Genomic DNA, 11402 nt, shown 5'->3' on the forward strand with positions numbered 1-11402 from the left:
TCTTTGCTAGGAGGGTAAAGCCTGCATCCCAGGAGAGTGCTTCCAGCAGATAAACCTTCCCCAGTCGAATCTTAGGTTTTGCACTTTGATCTTGCACCCCCAGAATCCAGCCCTGTACACACTTGCCTGAGGCCCACTGCACATGTTGGCTGGTTCTGGAGCTCCTTAATTCTGCAGCAAGTCTATCACATTCCTTGTCAGGTTTCTTGGTGACTCAATTCTGGTTATTGGTCCACTGGTCTTAATGGGAGGAGGTGGCATATTTCGGGGGACACTTATGCTGGTGAATATAATCTCACAGGTCAGAGGCCTCAGCGTCATCTTCAAGCAAAAGGAAGGGAGACATGGGCTTCAATGAGTAAGGGAGGGCCACTTCTGCAGGCTTAGAAAATTCAAGGACATCAAGATTTTCATATACATAACTCCAGATGGCCTCATCCTGTGACTCAGTACCCCAATGTTACCCTGTCAGGGTCCTGATTGTCTGTTACACTTAGGATTAAGCCCTGGGCCTCAGTCTCCCCTGCCCTCTGTCCAAGCAGAAGAGAAGGTAGGGATGGCTCATGCCCAGAGAAAGAGTGCAAGCCAAAAAGCTTTTTCAGCCCAAAAGGAAGCTTTTTTTTCAGCCCAACAGGAAGCTTTTTGGCTTGCACTCTGATGGAATTAAAAATATACCAGTCTAGCAAATTGACTATTTAAGTAAAAGGCACTTGAAAACACCAATTGCAAAAAGATCATTCTGCCCTCTTTTCTGCTTCTTAAAAGCAGAAGACAAAAGTCCCATGTGAAAAACGCTGTCCCTCCCTATGCTAGAAGGAAAAGCAACATTCTTATCCTCAAGGATGAGAAATCAAAACTGAGATACTTCTGAACAGACCTTATTATAATAACTTTTATCTTTTAAGCAAAATCAGTGTGGACTGGGAAAATTCCAGAAGCCTCAAAAAGATTTTTTCTTCTCAGCAGCTGGGAAGAAGTTGGATGGGGCTCAAAGGAACCTTGGCCCAAGAAACCTGTCATCAGAGTGGAGTCCTATCCAGATACACCAGATTCTGGAGCTTTTTTTTTTCACATATTTTAGTTGCTTCTTCACAACTGACTATTCTTTGACCAATTCATTATATACATAACTGACTCTAACTGCTTCTTTGGGTCTTCATTTCCTTGTGAGGGCTCCTGTGCCATGTGAAACTTGTATTAAGTAAATTCTTATGCTTTTTCTCCTGCGAATCTGTTTTATGTCAATTAATTCTTGAGCCCAGCTGGTACCATAAGAGGATGGAGCTGGAGCCTTGTTTCCCCACAACTTCTAGTTTTTCATTGCTAATTAATCATTCCAGCCCTTTATCTTTTGCAAATCATCAATCACACTTAGTGTCAGTGCTACCACGCTGTTCTAACAGAGGAAGCTGTGGAATTGGTTCCTTTAATATTCTGTTTTCTGGCCGGGCACAGTGGCTCAAGCCTGTAATCCCAGCACTTTGGGAGGCCGAGTCGGGTGGATCATGAGGTCAGGAGATCGAGACTATCCTGGCTAACACAGTGAAACCCCGGCTCTACTAAAAAAAATACAAAAAAACTAGCCGGGCGATGTGGTGGGCGCCTGTAGTCCCAGTTACTCGGGAGAATGGCGTAAACCTGGGAGGCGGAGCTTGCAGTGAGCTGAGATCCGGCCACTGCACTCCAGCCCAGGCTACAGAGCGAGATTCCATCTCAAAAAAAAAAAAAAAAAAAATTCTGTTTTCTTCACATCTCTCTGTTGTGGGAAGTTAGGGACCCCGAACAGAGGGACTCGCCTGAAGCCATGGCAGAAGAACACAAATTGTGAAGATTTCATGGACATTTATTAGTTCCTCAAATTAATACTTTTATAATTTCTTACGTCTGTCTTTACTGCAATCTCTGAACATAAATTGTGAAGATTTAATGGACACTTATCACTTCCCCAATCAACACCCTTGTGATTTCCTATGCCTGTCTTTAATCTCTTAATCCCGTTATCTTCGTAAACTGAGGAGGATATATGTTGTCTCAGGACCCTGTGATGATTGTGTTAACTGCACAAATTTCATATTGTTCAAACATGTGTTTGAACAATATGAAATCTGGGCACCTTGAAAAAAGAACAGGATAACAGCAATCTTCAGGGAACAAGGGAGATAAGACTTTGGAATCTGATTGCCAGTGAGCCGGACGGAACAGAGCCATATTTTTCTTCTTTCAAAGGCAAATAGGAGAAATATCGCTGAATTCTTTTTCTCAGCAAGGAACATCCCTGAGAAAGAGAATGCACCCTGAGGGTAGGTCTACAGATGGCCCCCTTGAGGTGGCCGCCTTTTACGGTGGAAGCCAAAGGGATGAAATAAGCCCCAGTTTCCTGTAGCACTCCCAGGTTTAATAGGACAAGGAAATTCCCACCTAACAAATTTTGGTCAGACAGGATGTCTGCTCTCAAACGCTGTCTCCTGAAAAGATGTTATCAATGACAATGCGTGCCCGAAACTTCAATAGCAATTTTAATTTTGCCCCATCCTGTGGTCTTGTGATCTCACCCTGCCTCCACTTGCTTTGTGATGTTTTATCATCTTGTGAAGTATGTGATCTCTGTGACCCACACCCTATTCGTGCACTCCCTCCCATTTTGAAAATCGCTAATAAAAACGTGCTGGTTTTACGGCTCAGGGAGCATCATGGAACCTACCAACATGTGATGTCTCCCCCGGAAACCCAACTTTAAATTTCTCTCTCTTGTACTCTTTCCCTTTATTTCTCAAACCAGCCAAGATGCTTAGGGAATAGAAAAGAACCCACGTTAACCATCGGGGGCAGGTTCCCTCGATATCTCTCAAATGTCTGACTCATGGCCCTGCTTTTTCATTTCCTCCTATAGGTAAATCATCCCTATTCACCACTAGTAAAAAGTTTACACACTGCATTGTTCCACCATGGTAGGGGCTATACGCATATCTACCCCCGCGCCCCTACCTCTGACTCCCGCATATTGGGGTCTCCATTGCTCCAGAATCCCATCTCTCAGTGTCTCCTTTCTCAGACATTCCTGGTCCTAGGATAACTCAGGACTGTCCTGGTTTTAGCACTGAAAGATCTATGTCCTGGGAAAACCTTCAGTCCAGGGCAAATAGAGACAATTGGTAATCTTCCTGGAAACAATGGTCACAAGCTGGGTCTCCTGGAAACAGATGTTAAGGTGGAGATGAGCACACAGAATTTTATTAGAGAATGCTTTGAGCATCACCTGGAATCTGCCTGGTGAGCAGATCCCTCCAGAGTAGGCAAGTTCAGGACAGCATTTGCAGGTGAGGGCTGACTTCTGGCTGCATCACACTTTTGTCCTGACAGGTGATCTAGGACATTGGCCTTGACATTGGCCCATCAGCAAATGGCAGATCTCACTTTCTTCAATCAATGAGCTGGGAGTAAAGTCCTGTGGAGTGTGAGGCACATAAAGCATTTCCAATAAAATGCCTAACACATTTAAAAATGACAAGCATGCGAACTGCTGCTCAATTGGGGAAAAGCCTCAGATATTTGGGGGAAGGGACTTCAAAGATCCCATGTCAGTTTTAGGCATGCTTTGAAATCAGCGTGTCATCAGAGGAAGAATAACATCAATAAAATACCTGTAGGTACATAACTGGACCAGAAGCCCACCAGACTAGAGGTGTGTGCTGGATTAGGGCCCAGCCTCCATCATCTGTGGCCCACAAGGGAAAGCACTAGAAGGTGCCAGGTATTTCCTAAAGGAAGTAAACAGATGGTTTCTCCTATGTAATCAGTTTACATAATGTACAAAAATAATTTCCTGTATACCAAGGTTTACCAGTTAGAGGGCAAGGAATCCTTGCACAGTACAAATCAGAAAGGTACCATATGTAGAGAAGATGTCAAAATGTATGGTACCTTAGCTATATTAGATTCCCATTGTTGCTGTAACAAGTTGTCAAAAACTTAGGGGCTTAGAATAACAGCAATTAGTTTTCTTACAGTTCTGAGAATCTAAAGTGTAAAAGAAGGCTTACAGAACTGAAACAAAATTATCAGCAGGACTGGTTCCTTCTGGAGGTCCCAGGGGAGAATCTGTTTCCTTGACTCTTCCAGTTGCTAGATACTGCTGGCATTCCTTGGCTTGTAACTGCATCATCCAACAGCTGTTCGTGTCTCCTTCTTTTCTGTCCTCAAATCTCCTTCTGCTTCCCTCTTTTTTTTTTTTTTTTTGAGACGGAGTCTCGCTGTGTCACCCAGGCTGGAGTGCAGTGGCCGGATCTCGGCTCACTGCAAGCTCTGCCTCCTGGGTTCACGCCATTCTCCTGCCTCAGCCTCCCGAGTAGCTGGGACTACAGGCTCCCGCCACCTCACCCAGCTAGTTTTTTTTTTTTTTTTGCATTTTTTAGTAGAGACGGGGTTTCACTGTGTTAGCCAGGATGGTCTCGATCTCCTGACCTCGTGATCCACCCGTCTCGGCCTCCCAAAGTGCTGGGATTACAGGCTTGAGCCACCGCACCCAGCCCTGCTTCCCTTTTAAAAGGACACCCATGATTACATTTAGGGCCCATTGGATAATCCACTATAATGTCTCCCTCAAGATCCTTAATTACATCTGCAAAACCCCTTTTGTCATATAAGGTAATGATATAGCTTGGATATTTGTCCCCTCCAAATCCTATGTTGTGTTCTGTGCTCCCAGAGGTTGAGAAAAAGAAAAAGAAGGTGGGAAGTTTTGGAGCCATGGGGGTAAATCCCTCATGAATAGCTTGGTGCCCTCCCTGTGGAGATCAGAGAGTTCGTCTATGAGAGAAATGGTTGTTTAAAGAAAGTGGCACCTCTCCTCTCCCTCTTGTCCTGCCTCTTGCCATGTGATGCCTCCTCCCCCTTCCACCAAATTGAAAGCTTTCTGAGGTCCTTACCAGAAGTAGATGTGGGCACCATGCTTCTTGTACAGTCTGCAGAACCCTCAGCCAAATAAACCTTTCTTTATAAATTACCCAGTCTCAGTTATTCCTTTACAGCAACGCGAAATGGACGAAGACAGGCAGTATTCACAGGTCCCAGGAATTAGCACGTGAATGTCACTGAAGGCCATGACTCAGGTTTCCCTACCAGCCTTCAAGTTTTACTGAGGCACAGACAGGAAACATTCTGAGGTGTTGTTCCCAGGATGCTTTGCACAACAGTACACTGACATATTCCAAAAACAAGAGCTGTCCACGTCTAATTTTTAAAAGCCACTATCATGTGACCTCTCTGTCCTCCTTTTCTTAAAATAGTATTCTAGACTGAATATTCGTGTCCCCCCAAAATTCATATGTTGAAACCTAACCCCTAATGTAATGGTATTTGGAGGTAGGGCCTCTGGAAGATGATTAGGTCATGAGACCAAAAGGTTTGAGAACCACTGATCTAGGAAAGATATTTACCAAAAAAGAAAAAAGAGGAGAGGCAGGAGGAGGAGGAGGAGGAGGAGGAGGAGGAGGAGGAGGAGGAGGAGGAGGAGGCCATCCTAGCTCCCCTGGTATCTCACACTAGTAATGGTTAGTATGCAGCAACCACCTCTTTCTCTCTGTACTCATTCTCAGTTGGTTCTCTTAGATTTAACAGCTAAATCAACTATAAGTGCAAATATTCATTTCTGTCTCTTCCATTGTAAAACTGTCTTTTCTTTTTACTGTCGTATTTTTGAATTTGCTGGAATAATTTTTGATATCAGCATGCAGTATGCTGTCCACTGCAAATAGACAAAGAGTGTAGAGGAACACAAGACAGGTATCATTACTGAAGTGTATTTTTAGTAGGATAGGCCAGACCAACCAGAGACCATGGGGCCAGGCAGGGAGTGAGAAGAAATAGGGGTGGTAGGTTTTCCCAAGGGGCCTCTCCACAGTGGAGACCAAGAGATACTACTCTATCCCTTGGCTCTAAACCCAGATCTGCATACCCATCTAATAGCATCTGAACTGTCATCAGCTCTGTCATTTTATTATTGTGGTTTACGCTTGGAAAATCTACTTTCTAGAACACCACTAAAAATCAATGAATAAAATAACAGTGTCTTAAAAAGTAAAGGATGTCTTCTTAACTTCTGAACAGAAAGCACAAGTCTTCTCTGTATAATTAGAGTCTCCTCCCCTAGACCTCACTGCACACAATTACTGAGGATATACCCTATGGTTACCCCAAATAAGTCATATCCTTGCACAATCTCTTCACTTGAATTCAAGAAGAACCTGTGACTGGCTTCTAACCAATAAATACGGCAAAGGTGATGAAATATCTCTCTTTTCATTAGGTTACATGAAATGGTAAATGAGCTACGAGTGACTTCTAGGAGCTCTAGGAACTAACGGCACTGACGGCAAATAGCCCCCCAAAACCCTGGCTTCAGTCATATAGCAGCAAGGAAGTGAGTCCTGCCAATAAGTTTGGAAACAGATTCTTCCTCAGTTGAGCCTCCAGATGAAAATGTAGCCAAGCCAATGCCCCAATTTCAGGTTGGGAAGACCCTGAACAGATGGCTCAGCTAAGCTGATCCCATACTTCTGATCCAGGAAAGCTGGGAGATCATAAATGGGTGTTCTTTTAAGGTGCTAGGTTTATGGAAATTTGTTACACAGCAAGAGAAAACTAAAACCTGAATCATCTTGGTCACTTTGGTCAGACAGATGGAGACGAGGTAAAGAGCGAGACCTCAATCATTGAGTACAGGAATACCTGGGCTCACACTGATGGACATCTTCAGATGAGGTGGCCCCTGAGCTGTCTAAGTGCAATAAGAAGCTGTTGTTCTTCCTCCAACCTTGCCACTGAAGAGGGAGACCAAGTCTGCATTCAAAGGTCATTTACTGCACAGAGGAAAGAGGGAGTTTTTATTTTCATTTTTGCAAAGCCAAGTACCCTGGGAGATGGTTTCTCTTTCCCATATCATTATAAAGAGCAATGAGAGTTGCATAGGGTCCCATTCCTGAAGTGTCCACACCCTTGGGATGATGAGCAGAAATGAAAGCAAACACCACCATCTGACTGCCTGACTGGTGTGAAGCCCCGTAACACTGGTCACTCATGGCAGATTTGGTCTCTGTTCCCCACGGACTTGGAACACATCTGGGTAAAATGCTATGGCTGTCCCAGAACAAACAGTGACTGTCAGGCCCATCTTCAGTCTAGAGGACAAAGATGGCCAGGAAAACTGTGTTGCCAGACCTAGAGACTGAAAATCAAGCCCTAAGGGTTGAGACTGGACATAATAAATCAGGAGTGTGGGGGCAGTTCCTGGGGATTGTAGGTACCAAGAGATATGGTTAGAACCCTCAAGGTCACTGCTGTTTCCAGTGCAGAAGATGGTGACTGTTTATCCCAAAGTCTCAGACACTGAGGGAGGCTAAGTCGAGGCTGAGCTCAGGCCCCTGAGAGAAGAAAGAAATACAGATGGGGATTAGGTCAGAGCATGACCCCAGGTGAACCAGCAGAGGAGAGAGGAAGAGTCAACCCAGGTGCCCAGGTGCTCTTCCTTGAGGACTCTTGCCCTGAGGGTGAAAAGTTTGAGGCAGCAGAAGTCAGACCATGGTGGAGATGCCCCAGAGCTGCCTTCTGAGACCCCAGCATTGGGACAGGACACTCAAGGCTCTCTTAACTCCTCCCATGTCCTGAGATGCAAGAGGATCCTCCCTGAAAATCTGCCTCCTGAGCACTGACAATTCTTAGCTCTTCCTTTGCTCCAAGCCCTGGAGGCCTACACCCAGGGGAGTGTGCAGATGCCCTGGCCCAGGCTGGAAGGGTGTGGAGGGCATAAATCCTCTTCCAAAGTTGCTTTGAGGCTGGATTGGTAGAACACAGGGATGCTAAGCACCATCCATCAGTGAGCATCTGGATTTCTAGTGTGTTCCCTGACCCAAACGCCTCATCTTCCCTTCCTCTCACATACCTGGGGAGGATCCTCCTGCCCTTTGTACACCCAGGAGGCCTGAATCTGGGATGGAATCATGCTGCTCCCTACCTGAAGGCTCCTGCCTTTCCCTCTGAGCTCATTCACAGCTACCCACAAAAGAATTTTTCTCAGCCGGGCGCGGTGGCTCAAGCCTATAATCCCAGCACTTTGGGAGGCCGAGACGGGCGGATCACGAGGTCAGGAGATTGAGACCATCCTGGCTAACACGGTGAAACCCCGTCTCTACTAAAAAATACAAAAAACTAGCCGGGCGAGGTGGCGGGGCGCCTGTAGTCCCAGCTACTCGGGAGGCTGAGGCAGGAGAATGGCGTGAACCCGGGAGGCGGAGCTTGCAGTGAGCTGAGATCCGGCCACTGCACTCCAGCCTGGGTGACAGAGCGAGACTCCGCCTCAAAAAAAAAAAAAAAAAAAAAGAATTTTTCTCTTTTTTTTTTTTGAGACAGAGTCTCGCTCTGTCGCCCAGGCTGGAGTGCAGTGGTGCAGTCTCGGCTCACTGCAACCTCTGCCTCCCAGGTTCAAGCAATTCTCTTGCCTCAGTCTACCAGGTAGCTGGGACTACAGGTGTGTACCACCACACCAGGCTAATTTTTGTATTCTTATTAGAGATGGGGTTTCACTATGTTGCCCAGGCTGGTCTCGAACTCCTGACCTCAGGTGATCTGCCTGCCTTAGCCTCCCAAAGCACTGAGATTACAGGCATGAGCCACCATGCCTGGCCTCCAAAAGAATTTTCCAAAGTGGTGATTCTCCCATTAGGACACATGGTGATGGGAACATAGGCAAGCCATTCTGAATTCTCTCCAAGACCTTCCACTGTGGCCTCTTGTGCATCTGCTGAATCCTGCAACAGATTGGGAATCAGGGGCCATTTCAGGCACATGTTATTAAGTCAGGAGGCCAGTGTGCACTAAGTGTCATGGGAGCACAGCCAGCCAGAGTGGCCCCACGCTGGAGCCTTGCACCAGGACTACACAGCCTGAGTTTCTTCTTGACTTGACCACTCTGTCTTGGACCCGTGGTTTGTCTTTTCGGTCAGTGTCTTCACCTGAAGAAAACTAAAACAGCAGTAAAGTTCACAAACTCCTTGCATTCGCCTGCTTAGAAAATCGAAAGGCAAAGTGTTTCCATTAATCAGCAAGGTCTCTATGATTTTTATTCCCAGAATGGTTAGGTTGAGACTTCTGGCCCCTTCAACTCCAGGTTTATTTTAGGTGGTCATAGAAAAATACATATTTTTCTCTCTCAGTTCTCTATGTCACCCGTGCAAAGGTTAGTCCCGACTCAGCCTCTTTCAGTTCCAGGAGCAGAGCAGAACAGACTGTCAAATGCATACCCCTCCCATGCTTCCCTCATTGCAGTCTTTTAAAGTATCTCTTGTCATTACTTTAATTCAGCACAGGTTGACTCTCACTTTCCAAAATGAAGATACCTCTATTTTAATTGCTGGTCAAGGAAAAAAAATTATGATATGTTTATGAACTGAATGTGCCCATCCCCCCGCCACAAATTCGTATGTTGAAGCCCTAACCCCCATTGTGGCTGTATGTGGAGATGGGGCCTCTAAGGAAGTAATTAAGATTAAGTGAAGTCACAAGGGTTGGGTTCTCATCAGATACTATCAGCATCCTTATAAGAAGAAACACCTACACTGTCTCTCCACACATGCGCACAAAGGGGTCATATGAGCACAACGCCAAATGGCCTCAGCCTATAAGCTAAGAGAAGATGCCTCAGAATGACACCTACCTTGCTGGCACCTTGATCTTGGACTTCCCCGCCTCCAGAACTGTGAGAAATAAATTTCTGTTGTTTAATCCATCCAGTCTGTGATATTTTGTTATGGCAACTGAAGCAGACAAATAAATGATAAAAAAAGAAAAAAAAGTTCAAGAGAATATAGAAAAGTATTTTATAATAAACAGTGTTATCATTTTAGTAACCATTTTCCGTACATGTTAACCCACTTATCTAAGACGTTCACAAATACGAATCACTGATATCCCAGGAACCTTGTAACTCCTACTCCCCATTCCAGGCCTAGTAGAGCCCCAGGAATACGGCATACGACTGTAAAGAACGTGAAGCAATGAATGAGTGAATGTTATGGTCATACACGATTTTACAGGAATAGAATTACATTAGACAAGGCCGGGCGCGGTGGCTCAAGCCTGTAATCCCAGCACTTTGGGAGGCCGAGACGGGCGGATCACGAGGTCAGGAGATCGAGACCATCCTGGCTAACACGGTGAAACCCCGTCTCTACTAAAAAATATACAAAAAATTAGCCGGGCATCGTGGCGGGCGCCTGTAGTCCCAGCTGCTCGGGAGGCTGAGGCAGGAGAATGGCGTAAACCCGGGAGGTGAAGCTTGCAGTGAGCCGGGATCCGGTCACTGCACTCCAGCCTGGGTGACAGAGCGAGACTCCGTCTCAAAAAAAAAAGAATTACATTAGGCAATCATTCATATGATCTGCATTTTTTTTTCAAATATTGCAGACAGACATCATCAATCATTAAATAGAAGGGAATCTTGCCATTTGCAACAATACAAATGAACCTGGAGGAAATTATGCTAAGTGAAATAAGCCAGATGCAGAAAGACAAATACTGTATGAGCTAATAATATGTGGAATCTAAAAAGTGGAACTCTTTTGACATTGTTTGGTAATACAATAAATGCAAAAAAAAATTAAAGGAAAGGGAAAAAATAAACACAAAAAGTGGAACACATAGAGGCAGAGTACAATGGTAGTTCCCAGGGGCTGTGGGTGGGAGGAATGAGAGATGGTGGTCAAAGGCTACAAAATTTTAGTTATAAGATGGTAAGTCCCGAGGCTCTAATACACAGCATAGTAACTATAGTTAATAATGCCGTATTATTAATTGAAATTTGCTAAGAGAGCATATCTTAAGTGTACACACACACGCACACACACACACGTTGACTACTGTGGTGAAAGATGTGTTAACTAATTTGATTAATCATCAAACAAGGTATATGTGGATCAATGTATATGAATTGTACACCTCGAATCCACACACTTTTTATTTGTCAATTATACCTCAAGAAACCTGGAAAAAAATCAAACATTACAGACATCTTATTGTATTTTGTGTGTCTTATCCAAAAAAACTACCCAGAGCTCAGCAAAGCACCTGTTTGCCCTCACACTGTTCCTCTCCCATTCCGACTGTTGACCAAAAGGAACCATCAGACAAAAAACACCTCCACATTTGTTGAATTTATTCAGGAATCAGAATACAGAATTATAGGCTGGGCACCGTGGCTCATGCCTATAATCCCAGCACTTTGGGAGGTTGAAGTGGGAGGAACACTCGAGGCCTGGAGTTCAAGACCAGCCTGGGCAACACAGTGAGACTCTCCCTACAAAAAAAAAAAAAATTTAATAAAGTAAATACATACATTAGCTGGGCACAGTGGC

General features: G+C 44.9%; 1 long non-coding RNA gene across 3 annotated transcripts; it reads right to left on the reverse strand.

Annotated features, from left to right (window-relative positions):
* Nucleotides 1–132: 132 nt before the first annotated feature.
* LOC117074802 lies at nucleotides 133–9802 on the reverse strand. 3 transcript variants are annotated; one of them, XR_004433719.1, is made up of 4 exons: nucleotides 8768–9802; nucleotides 6647–7418; nucleotides 2986–3445; nucleotides 133–321 (listed from the first exon to the last, which is right to left on the reverse strand). It is a non-coding gene; the product is annotated as an uncharacterized LOC117074802 (long non-coding RNA). The 3 variants fall into 3 exon arrangements; XR_004433738.1 differs by lacking the exon at nucleotides 8768–9802 and adding an exon at nucleotides 3642–3758 and having other exon boundaries at nucleotides 6727–8063; XR_004433730.1 differs by lacking the exon at nucleotides 8768–9802 and having other exon boundaries at nucleotides 2986–3758; nucleotides 6727–8063.
* Nucleotides 9803–11402: the final 1600 nt, after the last annotated feature.

The sequence above is a fragment of the Trachypithecus francoisi genome, unplaced genomic scaffold (genome assembly GCF_009764315.1).
Source record: "Trachypithecus francoisi isolate TF-2019V2 unplaced genomic scaffold, Tfra_2.0 Contig00168, whole genome shotgun sequence".
In the NCBI taxonomy this organism is placed as follows: Eukaryota; Metazoa; Chordata; class Mammalia; order Primates; family Cercopithecidae; genus Trachypithecus; species Trachypithecus francoisi.